Genomic DNA, 18304 nt, shown 5'->3' with positions numbered 1-18304 from the left:
AAGGTATGTTCCCTGTTGACAAAGGCACACAAATACCATGTACCTGTAGCATCACACACACACGTATATGTCTTACCTTATGAGTGCCAAGTGAATTTGCCGAAATAATTTTGAAAATTGCCAAGGAAACATTTTGATTCATCCGAATAGCCTATAATGTTTACTTTATATACAGTATAAAACTTTTTTTATTTTACACAACATTTTGTAGTTGAATCTATATAACAAATGTGAGTGACACTAGTGACATTTTTAGCGGATATTTTGCAAAACTCTCACAGAGATGTTGTCAATCAAAGGGTTAAATTATGTAATTCTGTCATTAGGTGTAATATTTTTCTAAACAGACAACTAAATTAATAATCTATGTTAATGTTTGAAAATTACAATAATACTGCTACCTTGCAGCAAGCCTTTCACATTATACCCCATTAACACAAACCCTGCTCAGTTTTTTGCCAGGTCTTGCGGCACGACCAAGGTCTTAGCTGCATGTCCTGGGTCCATGACCCTACTCTGGGACCAACAAGGTTGCCTGTAGTGTTATCTGCATTACTCGGGTCACTATGACCTAGGTCATACCTAAAAGGTTCTGATTGGCAGACACAGTAGTGCTTGAAAATGATCATCACTAAGCGCCAACGTTATGCTGGAAGGCATAGGTCACTGGAAGACCCCGGTCCAGAGTGAACACTGATAACCTAAGTCCATCAAGTCTATCATGTGTGAAAGGGAGTAAGTTCTGAAACTCCAGCTTCAACTCCTGCATAGTATAACCATAGGGTGTGAAATAGCTCACAGAGGGCGGGATGTACTAAAGGGAAATTGCGGTAAAACAGGTGTTTTACTGCATTTTCCTATGTACCATTACCCATCTGCCCCGTCTCCGCCGGGCAGGGTATCGCCACCCAGAGGCTTCTATTGCCGCCCGCTGCCCACCGTCTGCGTGACCCCCCCCCGTCCTCCATCGATCTCCTCCTCCCCCAGCAGGTGTCACAGCCGGGAGGTCATCCGGCTGCAGGGGGGAGGAGGAGACACCGGGGACACTGACACCCGCGATACCTGTAATGTGGTGTGCGGGGGCCTCCGTCACCGCACCCCGATGCTAGCTGCATATGTTAGTACATATGCGGTAGCATCACGGCGGCTGGGCGGCGATGTATATTAATACATCCCGTCCCCATACAGTCTAGGTTTCCAGCCAGTACTGTAGGTCAGAATAAGCTTTATTGATTTATTGCGTATACTAGGAATTGGATTTGGATTGCTGTGCAACAGCCAGGGTGGGAACAAGTAAAAAGTGACAGTACAGATCTATATCACATGTACAGATATACACTAGATGTATCCTGATGAGGGACATAGGGAACATATATTTACTGAGCTGTACAGCACCCAGGCAGCCATTTATCAGCGCCACTTGGTGATTGCACCAGCCAGATAGGTAGACAAGTGAAACAGTACAGATATGTAACACTACAGGGGAAACAAGGGGTACATGTTTTGGCTAGGTGGCATTAAAAGGTCGACAAAGAAAAGAAATCTGCAAATAATCTAAAAAAAATTAAAAAAATTCTGCATAAAAATTTACAGGGGCACATTGTATTCCTCCCTTAAGGCCCTCATACACTTATCCGAGGTATTCCATGTGGCCCTGCATGAGATACATTGGCAACTGCCTCTGCAATATATTTTATTTTTATTGTTTATATATATGGGCCAGGCGCCACAAGGGTTCCCCAGGCCCTGACAATACATAGATGAGCAAAAGAACAAAACAAGAAAATAGTGATTTACAGTACAAATGCAAATTAGGACAAGTACATGGTAAATAAAAGTTGCAGCAGCGGACACTGATGCAATTATAACCGTGGCAGAGATATATTCTTAGAAAAGCACATGAGGAGATAGGGCCCTGCTCGTTAGAGCTTAAAGTCTAAAGCAGGCATGTCCAACGTTGGCCCTCCAGATGTTTTGAAACTACACATCCCAGCATCATACCTCCCAACTGTCACGATTACAGCGGGACAGTCCCGATTTTCGGGTCCTGTCCCGCTGTCCCACTCGCGGCAGGCATTGTCCTGCTGCGGGGGGTGGCAGTTGGGAGACCCCCCAATCTAATAGAATAGATGCTGTGCGCACGCGCACAGCGTCTATTCTCGTATGAAAATGAGGTTGCGGCTAATTAGCATAAGCCGCACCCTCATTTGCATACGCCACACCCCCTTTTCGGACGCTGTGTCCCTATTTCATCATCACAGAAGTTGGGAGGTATGCAGCATGCTTTGCAATAGTTTTAGCATTCTCTAATAGCAAAACTGTGTCAAAGCATGCTGGGATGTGTAGTTTCCCAACATCTGGAGAGTCAACGTTGGACATGCCTGGTCTAAAGGATATATGATCCTTTAGCATATGGGACCTTATTCAGGTCGTTCACACGGGGACCAATGTTTTTTTTATTGTGCATGTGCATGCACTGGGTGTTCTCATGGTAATGAGGCATGATGAACAGATGGGTGGTGGGCAGCTGATATCATCAGGCATCTGTAATGATCCCAGCAGGCTGCGAATGGATGTTACTGTGTAATATCCATTTGCATGCCCTCGGTGTGAATTTGGCATGCGAATGGGTGGCGGCCATCCACCATTGGCAAGGCAGAGTTTGGTGGACTCGCAAGGTTGCGAATTCACAGACTTGCGAATCAACCAGAACCACCACCATGATGTATCATGTGTGACCCCAGCAATTGCTGTCGAATCCTACCAGATCTGATAAATCTTATGTGCAGCACTTGCGGTCTCCGGATCCATTGCACACGGGACAGTGTATCCGATGGGAATACAATATGGACACAAATTGTATATAAATGTATGGGCAGTTGCTGACTTATTGTATTTTTATTTCACAAAACAGGTTCTGTCTCCCAAATCAAAATTTTGATTTAGTAATATTTGCATATCACAATGATATATCTTAGAAACACCTCATCCTAAACACAAACTGAATGTGTGTTTCATATACACCTTATACACATAGCCACAAAGTAATTAAATATAGCATTCTTAAAAAATTGTATGTAAAAATAAAAGTTTGTGTACACTGAACCACCAGAAAGCTACAGTGTGACTATCTCAGAGGAATTATGAGGCAGTGCTGCTGGGAGTGTGCCACATGCAGGGTATGCAGCTGTGGGATGCTTTGGGCCGGGTTGGGATCATTTGGTCTACAGCATGATGGTCGACAGTCATTAGTTCGACACCATTAGGTCGAAAAGGGGAAATGTCGACATGGGTATATGTCGACATGGGAAAAGGTCGACATGGGAAAAGGTCGACATGGGAAAAGGTCGACATGGGAAAAGGTCGACATGGTTTTAGGTCGAAAGGTCGTTAGTTCGACAGATCGTTCGTTCAACAGGTCGTTCGTTCAACAATGTCTAGGTCAACAGTCAAAAGGTCGACATGGTTTTTTTTACTGTTTTTTTACATGAATGTCAACACAGTCGACATGGACACAGTTTAAAGTGCACCGCATCCCCTCGCATCGCTCGCTGCGCTTGCAATGCTCGGCACACTATTTTATTCTCCCACCACGCCCTAGTGGATGGAAGGGCATGAAACACCACCTGTTGGCACATGTCGGCTCAAAAAAACTGTGAAAAACCCCATGTCAACCTTTTGGCTGTCGACCTAGACACTGTCAACCTAATGACCTTTTCACCTAGAACCATGTCGACCTTTTTCTATGTCGACCTTTTCCCATGTCAACCTTCTCCCATGTCGACCTAATGATGTCGACCTAATGACTGTCTACCATCATGCTGTAGACCAAATGATCGCATCGCTTTGGGCCAGACTAACTTGTCCATCCTTGGGACACATTTTGTCTGCCCCTGTAATAGATCCTGGGAAATTGAATCTAACAGTAATCTGGTTGCCCATTACTATTACTATCAATATATGTTATATTAGATCTGTAAGTGGTCTGTAAGTGGTGGCTACAGGGAAGACTAACTGGAGTCTTTAAATAAAAATGTAAATAAACTCCTGTATTTTTAATAAGAATGCTAGAGCCAAACAATAGAGTTCTTTTTGCCTATCCATAAAACCGTTAAGACAGTGTGGCCCACATAAAAAAATTCAACAAAGTGTGAGGGCCACTAAGCTCTACTGTGATATTTAGCACAACCCTTTATAGATAGACATCACAGCCCCCATAAAACACAGCCCTTAATAGCTAGACAGCACAGCCCCTGCATAGATAGTTGGCACAGCTGCCTGCCCATACACATAAATCCCAACATATAGGGGGTTATTCTAGTTCATTCTTTCTGACAAAATCCTTCTTAGATGGACAAAACCATGTGCACTGCGGGTGGGGCAGATGTAACTTGTGCAGAGAGAATTAGATTTGGGTGGGGTTTTTCTTCAAAGTGAGATCTATATTGCAGTGTAAAATAAAGCAGTCAGTATTTTCCCTGCACAGAAACAAAATAACTCACCCAAATCTAATTCTATCTGCACATGTTACATCTGCCCCCCTGCAGTGCACATGGTTTTGTCCATCTAAGAAGGATTTTGTCAGAAAGAATGAACTAGAATAAACCCCATAGTAAGCACCAGGGCTATTTCGAGACAATTAGGGTCCATTTTGAACAGAAAAAAAATGCAATAACCCCATACATAATGTGATATTAGGGGTGTGGCCTAATTATAATGGGCGTGGCCTACATATAAGAGTGTGAACTAGCAGGAAAACAATTACCTGACACCTCACTTTTGCAACCTGCATGGCCAGACATTGGTTACAGCAGGAATGGTTGTGGTCCTTCCATGCTTAAGTTGGTTGGCTAAAGGCCACACAGTGACATATAAACATGAAGGCCCACACTGTGACCCAGTATGCCTCACAAATCAAGCACAAACAATGACAGGCTACAGTAGTTAAATCAATATACACAGTTTATCCGTAATGCCCATTACAGATTATGCCACACGCCATAATGCCCATTACACATTATGCCACACGCCATGATGCCCATTACACATTATGCCACACACCGTGATGCCCACTGCACATTATGCCTCACACCGTGATGCCCATTGCACCTTGCCCCAAATACTCCTGCTTATACATATGATGCCCCCAGCAGTGCCTCTCACAAAATGCCACCAGTAGTGTCCCTCATAAAATGCCACCATTAGTGTCCCACACAAAATGCCACCATTAGTGTCCCTCACAAAATTTCGAAAGTAGAGTCCCTTACAAAATTCCACCAGTATTGCCCCCCCCCCCCCCCCTATAGTCAGCACCGCATTGCACAGCCTGCCAGCCCTCCTAGAGTCAGCACCACACAGCCAGGTAGCCCCCCTCATAGTCAGCACCAGATTGCACTGCCAGCCCCCCATAGTCAGCACAGTCAGGCAGCCCCCCTAGCCCCTCATAGTCAGCAGTGGTGTTAGTGGTGTGGTGTTTCTAGCACAGGTCTGGTTTGCATATCAGTGCTGATATACAGACCACACTGTGCTTGAAGCACAACAGCACACAGTGACATCCCAGGCAGGGAAGAGGAACTGCATGGGTTTTCAAAGATAGCGGGTGCTAGAATGAACACTATCCCAGATAACACATATGCCCCCACGGTGCCAGATAACACTGCACCCATGTTGACATTCAGGTTAAAAAAAACAGTGAAAAACACCATGTCTACCTTTTGACTGTCGACCTAATGCTTGTGTCGACCTAATGTCCTGTCGACCTAGACCCATGTCCACCTAGTTGTGTCGACCCAATGCTTGTCGACCTAGTTGTTATAGACCTAACAACCCACACCCCTGTTAAGGTCCATATACACTAGGCGTTTTTGCCCAATGTGTAGGGATAATGATGATGGGGAAAAAATTGCTCGGCTAAAAAATGCTCAGTAGAAAGGATTGTATTTGTGACCCTGAAGGCGCCTTTCTGTTGAGCCAAGCAGCTGCCCTAAACAGAAAAGAAAAGGTGGAGCGCTAATGAGCAGTTTGGATCGATTAAGTATTACAATCAGTATATTTATTTATATAGATATTAACAGTAGCGTAACTATAGAGGGTGCAGGGGGTGCAACTGCTATGGGCCCCGGCCGTTTGGGGGCCAGAGTGCCCATCTGGAACCCCCTGCATCCTTTTGATTTTCTTTTGTTTTCTTTTTTTTATTGCATGCGGGCCCCTTCAGTGGAGGTACATGAGATCCGGCACAGCACAGGAGTCCTGGTGGCCGGCGCACAGGTGAAACAGCAGCCAGCGCCGGGGTACAGGAGAGAAGACCTGGCAGCTGGCACAAAGGAGACGTGGCTGGCGGTGGGGAACACATGACACGGAAGCCAGCATCAGTGTAAACATGAGGCATTGCAGCCAGCGTACAGGAGACCCAGCGGCCGACATATAGTGAAAGGAGGTAGATGTCACTTGGGGGTGCACAGTGCCGCATGCACAGTGGGGTGTACTGAGGGGGAGGGGATTACTGGTGAGTGCACTTGGTACAACAACGCTGAGTGCACTGGGGGGACCATTGTGGTCATTAATGCTAATAAAGAGGCTAATCATAGAACTTGCTATACTGGCTACTTGCACTTCTTGCAGTGCAGTTTTCTCCTGTTCCCTCACCCCATCTCTTTCTTGCCCCCCTGGGCCACTTCGCAAAGGACAGTTCTTATAGTAAGAGTTGTCCTTTGCGTTAATAATCGCCACCTTCTTTGTCATCCACTACTAAGGTGCATTGTAGTGGCAATGGTGGTGGAGGGGGCCCCTTTCAAGATTTAGCTATGGGGCCCACACAGCTCTAGTTACGCCCCTGGATATTAATAAATAAAATGTTTATAACAATTATTAGCAACAATTGTACATAAAAATGTTGGCCATAAAACACTTAAATGTAATTTAAAAAAAGGACAATGGACAATGGAAAGTTGTATACTTATAAATTGAGGGATCCCTCTGATCTTTATGCTTTTCTGGTATTAGATCAGATTTCCTGGTATAGTCCGCGCTGGATATAGTGAAAGATGGGGGAATCCATATACCTTGCTGGGTCAACTTTAATCGCTGGAGGGTGTGCAATAGCCTCAGATTGTTGAAGGTTTCCTCACTAGTATGCAAAAGTCCAATCCCAAATTGGAGGTATCCCGGTTAGAAGAAAAAGGTTTGTGTGTGGTGCGCAATTAGCAGCAGCCGGGGCTAGGGGTAGTCAATCCCTGACAAAAAAAGAAGAAATATAAATAGTTTTTTTGTGCTGGCGCTGGCTGAATAATATACAATGAATAAAATGGTAGATCAATTAATAGTTTTAGATGAGTTGAAACCAGTGTAGCATAGGGGATCCGATCAAAGAAGTCCATTTTAAATTTTAAAAAAGCTGGTGCTCTCTAACATGTTTCACTGTCATCTGACAGCTTTATCAAAGGTGAAACATCCCATATAGGAGGTGGATTTTTATACCCATAAGCAGGAAGTACAATTTGTGACAATCATTTAAATTACTTAATTGATCCAACAATTAGATGCATTAAAAGCATAATTGCATTTGTATAACTAAAATGTATTATGACATATTAATATACTATAGGAGGCAGACCTATAGTATATTATATGTAGTATAGTATATGAGAAAGAAAGGGGGGTTGTGGCCCCGTCCTGCGCTTGTAGGTGAGCAGCACTACTCTGAAGACCCCGCCGCTAGTGGGAGTCTGATGTAAAGAATAGGGAAGAAAGATGTAGAGGTGCGCTCAAGGGGTGGTTTCACCAGTCCACAATTTCTAAAAATACAGAATATTTATTCTTTACAGTAAAACAGTTTAAAAATGTACAAGTTTTGAAATTGTTTATAATCAATTTCGTGGTTCAGTACAAGACTTCAATCACAGGTGCAACATGATCATACGAGAAACCCTACGAGTTTCGTCCCCTAGGGACTTCTTCAGGGGTAGTACACCAAGATCTAAAAAATGGTGAAATAATGCCATAAACACAATGATAATAATTTTTTCCAAGAGGTTTTTTAAAATAGGTTCAAAGAATAACTTCTGAACATGAAAAGCAGGAGGAAGGAATCAAATGAGGAGATCGAGAGGAGGAGGAGGAGGAGATGGTCAATGATACTCAACGTGGGACTAAAGGGGTGCAGACCAGAACATCCCAAGTCCACCACAGTGAGAAGCACATACCGATAAGTTTTTTAAACCTTGATTAAGTATGTAAATATAGGAGTACACTCTTGGGTGAGTGCTTTAGATGGTGATGTGGTCACCGTTGTAGGTCTACCAATCCTGTGCTGGTCCACTCAATGGATGGCAGCGATTTCTGGAAATTTTAATATAATATCAATAGATATTTTGATTAAGTCTCCTATAGACATAGGGGCCAATATATTGCCGCTAAAACAATCAGTCAAGTATATCATAATATTATACAATATTTCATACATCTCTATGATCCAATTCTATAGTTGAAATAACAAGATGGATTCATAAGAGTTTTGATTATCACAACCATATTTGGTTTCGATGGTGTAATCTCAGTCATATTGAGAGGTATAATGGTGGGCGTACATACCAGAACTCAGAGTGCAATAAAACGCCTCTTCAGCTGATGTCCTTTTCAACGTTACCGTCAGTTCTAAATAACAATAAATATTGGTCCGTTGAAAAGTGCAAGTGCATAATGATATGAGGTATTACCCCTAGTGGCAGGGTTTGTGAATGGGGTGCTGGCCAGAGCGGTATCTAACAACATACTTCTCGGTATGGAGTTTGTAACAAGCTTGATTGGGGGATATTTACAGGTTATCAACCCTTATTATATAGGGGAATATGGTTTTCACAATAAGAACTTCATATAGAGATTAGCAATCCAAATAGTGCATAACATGCAGTAATGTAGAATGGAGAAAAGAGAAGAGTATGGGGTGCAAATGCACTGTCAGTAAACAGCGTGGGCTAGCCCATCTATCAAGGTACAAACTTTTAAAAGGGAAAAGTATGGAGTACAGGTGCACAGTCTGTAAGCAAACAATGTAGGTAAATCCATATACACGCTTTTACATATATCAAACAAAGTTCCATATTAATAGTGTAAAAATCTTACAGATCTAAGTACATTGGAGGTGGTAACAGTCATAAAAAGTAAGTATATAGGACCAATTGGGCGCAACCTACCTGAGTCTACCTGCCGGAAACACAGTCGGCGTGGAGAGGGATAATTCTCCCCTGATCTGTGGGGCCTATAGGAGGCAGACCTATAGTATATTATATGTAGTATAGTATATGTAGTATAGTATGTAGATCAATTATAAGTAACAATTACCTTATTATAAGTGATTTGTAGCTGAAGAAGGTTTAACACCTTCATTGCGTCCCATTTCCGGTAAGCTGGAACGCACGCCGCGCTCCAGTTTCTGATATGTGGAACGCATTTCTGACCACTTCCGCTTTTAGCGGTTCAGGTACTCTCGGGTGGTGGAGCGCACACTTCCCTATATCCATTTGGCAGCTTTCAAGCTGAAAGACGCTGAAACAAGTAAACTGAGCCGGCTTTCAGCTGTAAGTCGAACAGTTTGTATGGGGCTTTACTGTCCTAAAAGCAATCAGGTATGAGCAGATTTGTTCCACTATCTCTGGCCTTTATATCAACAGATTCTGGAAACAAATCTGGCATTTTCCTATGGACTACCTAGTTAACTACATAGCGCTCACACCAGAATGGATGATTTTTTGTCCTCTGAAATCCAAATTCCCAGAGCCATAAGGAAATTATTATTAGCAGTTTTCTCAGCTGCATGTAAATCTATTTTACAATTATATTCCGCAATCCTTAAATATTTAGGGACAAAGTTTTATGTTTTATTTTTCAATGGATTGGTTGGAGGTGTCGCTCCAAAAAGAGACATGCAGGGCAAAATGTAATAGGGTGAGAGTTTCAGAAAGTGAGAGATTTTGGGAGAGTTTTCCCATGTTTTTTAAGGCAGCAATCAATTACATGGCAGAATCAACCTGGTTTTGCAGTGTAATTGATTGCTGCTTTTAAAAAACATGGGAAAACTCTGCCAAAATCTCTCACTTTCTGAAACTCTCACCCTATTACATTTGGCCCGCAGGGCATAAAGTGGTTATGCAGAGGTGGAGAAACTCATTACGCTATGCCACCTAATTATCCCCCCTCCCCCCTTTAGGCAGAGACAGGGCCAGTGGTAGGGTTTTTGGCATCCCCCTGTAAACAAGAATGCTTTTCTATGAGAATTATTGTGCAGGGCCAATGTGGAGGTTAAAATGTTCCCCCTCACCATTAGAGGTGGTGGAACTCAGTTCCACCCCGTTCCCCCTCACTTTAACCCCTGGAGACACGTACCATAATATTCTTTGATACCTGCAAGAGTTTTCACTACCAAAGAAGCTAGTTATAAATGTTTCCGGGTACTTATGTAATATCTGGGCTCCCGTTTTTCTTATGAGACCGCATCCGCTCGCCACGCTTCGGGCACGGTGGCTCGCTGCGCTCGCCACACTATATAAAATCAACTCCATGTGTAGTTGGATAGTAGGGGTATGAAAAAATGGTGTGCATTTAACATTGGAGCCCAGATAATACATAAGTACCTGTTTCCGTAATACCCTGTGGTATGAAACATGTATGTTTCTTATGCTGTGTACACACGGTGAGATTTTGTGTTCAATTTTGACTATATAGTCAAAATCAAATAGAAAATGAAAATCGAATGGTTTTCAGACTCATTCAGTGCCGATTTGATCCCGATGCATGCTCCAGTACATTGTAAATCAAACAGTAAAACAGACTGTGCAGGCAAGACTATAAAGTACAGATCTGTAGTATATAGTCCAAATCGAATGTGCTTTGCTTGCAGTTTGATTCAATCCAAATTTGATCCCAATCTAATTGGAATCGATTCACAAGCAAAATCACACCGTGTGTACACAGCTTTAGTGATCCCCCGACATCACTTTCATTTATATACTACAAAATTTCAACCACCATTGTTTTATTGTATTGCACAGTACCTATAGGATTGTAATTCTTAAGGTTTTTGAACACTGGTTCCATTGCAGTTCCTGATAATTAATTGTATTGAATGTCAATTTACAATATTGTCACTTGCTGAAGCTTCATTAAAAGAAATTGTAAAAAAACTAAATGAACCTGGCCAGGTCACCTGAGACCACCACTTCCTCCTATAAGAGCTGGTGTACCTGTACCTGCTGGTGTGTCTCTTCTGTAGTGGCAGCGATAATGAATGTATGAAAGGGACTGCATCACAATATTGTATGCATTAGTTTTATGCAGAATGACTAACCCAATGCTGAAGTTTATCTTCTAGAAACAATTAATAAGTAAAGAAGAAATGAGTCTGGAGAAAATAAAATGTGAATTTTAATCTATATTGATTTAACTACTACAGGAAACAAAATTGGGAACATTTACTAAGATGTGAGTTCTATTTCACATGGGATGTCGCTATGGGCAACCAATCAGAATCTACTTCTTATTTATTTAGCACCTTCTACAAGATAATAGATAATGGGAGTTATTCTGGTTCACTTGCAAAGGCACAATCACTCTCTAATGGACAAAACCATATGCACTGCAGGTGGGCTGATGTAACATGTGCAGAGAGAGTTAGATTTGGGTGGGGTGTACTTCAAACTGATATCGAAATGATATAAAACACCCAAATCTAACTCTCTCTGCACATTTTATATCAACCCCACCTGCAGTGCGTATGGTTTTGTCCATTAGAGAGTGATTGTGCCTTTGCCAGTGAACCAGAATAATCCCTGTATCTGATTGGTTGCCCATAGCAACATTCCATCTGAAATAGAACTCCCATCTTATACCGTGTTCTCACTGCAAGTGACAAATACATGGCTTTTACCCAGCATTAAAATGCCGGGGACTGCAGGGACGGACCCCCGTTCTCACTGCAAGGCAAATTCCCGGGTGAAGGAGTTCTACCCGGTAATTTGCCTTTTAACGCGTTTTTTTTTTTGCATTGTCAATGGGTCAACCCGTGTCTGCATACCCGGATCTCAATCACATGTAAAAAGAAGGGTTTTACCAGCGTATGAGAAAAACACTGCAAAAAACCCTGTGTTGAAAGGCAAATTTCCGGGTAGACATGCTAGACCCGGGAATTCGCCTAAGAACGGGGTATTAGTAAATATTCCCCAATATGTTACATAAAAAATGTCCAGCCATAACAATGAAATTGCTACACAAATCTGTGTACTATACATTATTTTAAAAAAGGTTTATTTATAGTTTTGTACACAAAAATACAATCAACAAATAACAACAATCACACAGAGAATATTAAATTAAAATACAATAGGACTAGGAAAAATGAAGAGAATAAAGAAGACACTGAGCAAGATGTACTAAGCTTGAAAAAGTGATAAAGTAGAGTGATAAAGTACCAGCCAATCAGATCCTGACAGTCATGTTACAGATGGGTTTAAAAAATGACAATGAAAAGTTGATTGGCTGGTTGTTTATCACTCTCCACGTTATCACTTTTTGGTATCTGAGCCTCTAAGACAGAGATTTTGAACCTTTTTACCGAAAAGATCAAAGGCTTACGGGGGAACTAAGTTTACTAAGATGGGAGTTCGGTACTTATGTAGTATATGGGCGTCCGATTTAGAAATCGGAGCGGATCGCATCGCATCGCATGCGACCAAATCGTATGCGATGGTCAAGATTTTTCCATAGGATTCAATGTTAAAATGGTCTGAGTCCATTTTAACATAGAATTCAATGGGAAAAAGGGGTCCTTTTCCTTTGGATATAAACCTGTGGCGAGCGTAGCGAGCCACCGAGCCCGAAGCGTGGCGAGCGTAGCGAGCCCCGCGAGGGGACACAGAATACTTTTTAAGAAATATGCGTTCGCTCGCCACGCTTCGGGCTCGGTGGCTCGCTGCGCTCACCACACTATATAAAATCAACTCTATGCCCACTTGGATAGTGGGGAAATGAACAGGACCTTCTTAACATTGAATCCTATGCAAAATCGCATCGAATCGCATCGCATCTGATTGTATGCCTTAAGGTAAGGCATACAATCACAAACTCGGCAGCCCAGATACTACATAAGTACCGGGAGTTCTATTTCACATGGAATGTTGCTATGGGCAACCAATCAGATACTGGGTGAAATTTACTAAGATGTAAAAAACACTTCACAGGTCAAGTTGCTATTGGCAACCAATCACATCCTGTCTACTATCTTCTAGAGTGTGGTAAATAAATAAGAAGTAGCTTCTGATTGGTTGCCCATAGCAACATGACTTTTGAAGTGTATTTCACATCTTAGTAAATTTCACCCTCTGGGGGTGATTTTCTAACACAGAAATGCGGTAAAACCCCATTATTACCGCATTTCTGTATGTTCTGTCCCCCCTCCGCAGTGTCACCGCTGGCGGTGGGAATCGCGAGCAAAAGCTGGCAATTCCTTGCAGAAGCCTATGGGCTTCTTACTGCAGCGCTGTGTGAGGGATCCATCACGGATCCTTCCCAGCATGCCCTGCCACCGGCACCGTGCTCTGCACATGCGCAGATGGACTCCCGGGTCACAGACCCGGAAGTCCATCACTGGCGCCGCATTGCAAGGGACAGCTCTTATCGCGAGAGCTATCCCTTAGGTTAATGACCGCATATGTTAGAGAATATGAGGTCATTAAGAATGCGGTGATGGGCGATACAGGGCTGCGGAAGTTAGAACATCCTGCCAACTTATCTTCAAGAAGATGCTAAATAAATAAAAAGTAGATTCTGATATGTTTCCTATAGCAACATCCCATGTGATATAGAACTCCCATCTTTGTCCGGGATCTTAAAATAAATCCATATATAAAAAAAGAGTGTACAAGGTTATGTCTAGTACTGTCAAAATTAAAGGTCTGATCATTATATAAGAACCAATCGCACTAGATCGTGAGGAGTTATGAGAAGTATTGTGGAGATTATACATTATTAATGCATTTCGTTGTTTCACCGTTTTAGAATACTTAAGGCTGGATATGTCTGTGCGCCTTATCCTTGTCCTGCACCAATGATCATACTGTCACAGGCATCAGACCCATACTCCATGTGCAGTACTGGTCTGTGATGCCGGGCGTACTACGGCATGACAGCCTAATGCCGCTATATGGTAGGAAGGTATGTCACTAGGGTGATCAACTCATCCCTTTAATCCGGGACACATATTAATTACACAGGTTCTGTGGCAGTTTAAAACCAGGTGAAAGCCAGCCACAGAACCTGTGTAATTAATATGTGTCCCGGATTAAAGGGATGATTTGGTCACCCTACATGTCACGGCCATTGTTGGGGAGGGACGAGGTCAGAATCTCCATCTGTGGACAGCAATTTCCGAGAGTCTTGGTAGGACCCTGTCTATCTGGGTTTCGATTTGTGGTGTCCTGGGAGCGCGCATAAGGATCGTAAGGTAAACAAAACCTATGCGATCTGCATGCAATCCCAATGCGATTTTGACTATATAGTAAAAATCTCATGCTGATTGTACCCGTGTGTACACACCACAACAATCCTATCGGCAGATACTAGTTTGCAACGTCAATGCTTTTTATAGAATCAGTGAAGAGATCTTTCAAAGGTAAAGCGCTTGGCATGGAACACAGAAGTGGGAGTGTCTTAGCAGTGATGATGGAGTCAAACTTACTGTGGAGGGGGGCGGGGGGGTTGGAGCTGTGGTGCTAACTGTGGAACTGATATGAGATTGGTCAGTCTAGACGTCAGGCAGGCATTGACATGGGGTATGCCCAGCGTTTCTATGGGCGCACCATTTTTGTGGGCATGGCTATGAAATGCTGGGTGGTACCCAACGTCCGCCCCCTTCCCGCCACTCCTGGAGCCCATCTATCATGGAGAGAACGCCCCAGCGAGTGTCACACTTGCCAAAGTAATTTGCTCCAGAGGTATGCACATGTGCATATTCGCATATGCGCAAACCCCAAACATCACACGGGGTAGCAAATTAATTGCGCAGTGAGCGGGTCTGAATGGCCCCCACAGTGCAGGCACTGTCTATCCTGCTTTGATCACCTATCAGCACACATCGCAGGTGCATCACATGTATGCAGCAATGGGGCAGATGTATTAAGCATGGCGAATAGATAAACTGGAGATAAAGTGAAAGGTGTTGACGCACCAGCCAATCAACTATGTTTGAAATATAACAGTTGGGAGTTGATTGGCTGGTGCGTTATCTCCTTCCACTTTATCTCCAGTTTATCTCTTCGCCAGGTTTAATACATCTGCCCCAATGTGTGTTGAGCGATGTATGCAGCGATGTGTGCTGAGCTCAGCAGGGGACTCAAGTCGCCCCGTATGTATGGGGCTTTAGAGGACAGGCAAGATTGGAGTTGTCACATGCTTGCTCTAATTATTTGAAATATAGCTGGCAAATTGTCAATCCTTCGAGAGTTTTGACCTTACACCTAAATTAAACAATTTGTGTATTTGTTGAATCATTTTAAGGAGCTCAGAAGATTAGCCCTGTCCAAGGTCCTAAAAGTTCTTGTGACCACTCTGAACACACGTTTTGTAAGAGCTGGCTTCCTACAGGACACAGAACAACTGGCTACACAGCCTGCCCCTTTCTAGACCTATCCCAAATCAGCTATTTTACAGACTAATAAGAACAGTACCTGATACCACCATATAAAATCTCCCATAAACAGCTCAGTGACTATCACCCCGTATGCACCTCATTACATAAAGTACATTACGATTGACTAATGTGCAATAATCAGTGTGTATTTTAAACCTGTTAGTAACAATGTTTTAACGGAAGACTTGGGTTAAAGAAGAAATGTTTTCCACTCTTACCTAGCCATAATACTTTATAGTGCACATACAGCATATTCAGTAAGCATTGCATATGCTAAACTGCTCGCAGCAGCTTAGCATATGCAATCTGTAAGCAATTAAAAAATGCAGGAGGGGGATGCATACCACTGCTTGCCTGCATTTGCGATCACAGTTTAAGAGGAACATCACTACCATTGGTTGCAGCATCCCTCTGCAACTGCAGCCTTATTATTATACTTTTATTTATAAGGCGCCACAAGTGTTTCACAGCGCCGTACAAAGTAACAATACAGGGAGACAAAACTTGGCATAACATTGAATAAATAACAAAAATAGAGTACATCCTGAGTAAAGGGCCCCTTACACTTGTGAGATTTTGTAAGATTTCATCCAATTTAAGTCAATCTGTCTGACAAAATCTTATGTGCCTGATGTGTAGGACACAATCCACAATCCCTTGCCATTGGGTATAACCAAGGGGGTTATTCTAGTCCATTCTTTCTGACAAAATCCTTCTTAGATGGACAAAACCATGTGCACTGCAGGGGGGGGGGGGCAGATGTAACTTGTGCAGAGAGAATTAGATTTGGGTGGGGTTTTTCTTTAAAGTGAGATCTATATTGAAGTGTAAAATCATGCAGTCAGTATTTTCCCTGCACAGAAACAAAATAACTCACCCAAATCTAATTCTCTCTGCACATGTTACATCTGCCCCCCTGCAGTGCACATGGTTTTGTCTATCTAAGAAGGATTTTCTCAGAAAGAATGAACTAGAATAAACCCCCAAGAGATTGGATGAGATTGAACCTCCTGCACATAGGATAAATCTCAAGTCAATAAGGTTCAATTTGTTGAACAATAAGTTGAACAAGTATAAGGGGGCCTTTAGTCTAACCTTACAAAAAGACAGGCGGAAAAAGAAGACTCGTTTCTCCTCCTGTCTTTTTGTATTTGCATTTTGACTCAGGGGAGCACCATTAACCTGAAATCTTTCTCCCAAACTGGAAATTATACTAATAAGATAGTTGGTACAACCAAACCCTACCACTGGGTGGAGAGACCTCTGACCCTCTTCACCCGGGGTGGGCATAACTCTGTGCAGAACCTTTCCCCACTAAGTCTAACCTTATGGAGCCCACACACACACCGATCCCGGCGTGCGTTCTGTGCTTAACTAGCACACATAGCATCGCATCGTATGCCTTGTGCATACAATGTGCATGCAATGCGATGCTATGCTAGAAAAAGCTAGTACAAAAAGTATGTGCAGCATATACTTTTTGTACTGTACGATGAGGTGCCACGGGAGCGCGCACCCCATCGTACAGCATCGCACCGCCGGCAACGGTGCGTGTGTGGGCTCCTTTTCTCAGACTGCCTGAAGCAGCCCAGCTTGCGAGGCCAAGGAAATGCTGTCTGCTCCCAGCCCTTCCAAGAGGCATTTGCTATTGTGGGATGCAAGCACATTCGAATGTGTGATCCAACCTGAATGTTCCCTACTAAATACATAAACAATAGAGTACATCTTTTTTGTTGAGAGCCAATTGACCCACTGACGTGTATTTTAGGGTATGGATCATTGCGTAGACAGAATGGTGGTCAATCAGAATAAGAATCAGCTTTATTGGCCAGGTATACTTACGTATACTAGGAATTTGTTTTCGGTTTGCTGTGCAGGAGCCAGGTGGGTAACAAGTAAACAGCATAAAGTATAAACAATAAACAACACCATTAGGTCGACATGCATTAACGTTGACATGCCAGTAGGTTGACATGGGTAAGGTCGACAGGGTCATTAGGTCGGCACAAACATTAGGTCGATATGGGGAAGGTCGACAGTCAAAAGGTCAACATGGGGTTTTTCACAAAACTTTGTCCCGAATTTTGAAACAGTTGACATGGACACTGAAACGTAGCACCATGTCCCCTCGCTGCGCTCGCCATGCTTCAGGTACAGTGCCTCGCTACGTTTGCCACACTATTTTATTCTCCCACCACGCCATAGTGGATGGTAGGGCATAAAATGCCGCCTGTCGGCACATGTCGGCTTAAAAAAAAAGTGAAAACCCCATGTCGACCTTTTGACTGTCGACTTTCCCCATGTCAACCTAATGCTTGTGTCGACCTAATGACCCTCTCAACCTGACCCATGTTGACCTACAGTCATGTCAACCTTCCTGCATGTTGACCTTAATGCATGTCGACCTAATGGTGTCAACCTAATGCTTGTCGACCTAGTGACCATACCCTGTATTTTAGGTGTGTGGGACGAACTCTAAGCAAGCACAAGGAGAATATACAAACACCACGTAGTTGGGGCTGTGGTGGTAATTGAATCCAAGATCCCAGTGCAGTGAGGCAGTAATAATGCTAGCATCGTGCGGCCTAGCTGAAATGTATTTTGCGCTGCAACTGTACATATTTCCTA

The 18304-nt window shown here is 43.1% G+C and overlaps 1 protein-coding gene across 3 annotated transcripts in view; it reads right to left on the bottom strand.

The window, feature by feature from the left end:
* ACSL6 (acyl-CoA synthetase long chain family member 6) overlaps nucleotides 1-18304 on the bottom strand; it is a 226455-nt gene that overhangs the window by 195905 nt on the left and 12246 nt on the right. The window contains exon 2 of one of the 3 annotated variants that reach the window (XM_083181844.1): nucleotides 6956-7232. The exons of 1 other annotated variant lie outside the window; for it this stretch is intronic. The gene's annotated coding sequence lies outside the window, so the exon portion shown is untranslated. The remainder of the gene's footprint in view (nucleotides 1-6955; nucleotides 7233-18304) is intronic. One more of the 3 variants, XM_083181845.1, reaches the window with a different exon arrangement.

The sequence above is a fragment of the Crinia signifera genome, chromosome 4 (assembly GCF_055691185.1).
Source record: "Crinia signifera chromosome 4, ASM5569118v1, whole genome shotgun sequence".
Lineage (NCBI taxonomy): Eukaryota > Metazoa > Chordata > Amphibia > Anura > Myobatrachidae > Crinia > Crinia signifera.
This window is presented reverse-complemented; position numbering and strand designations above follow the sequence as displayed.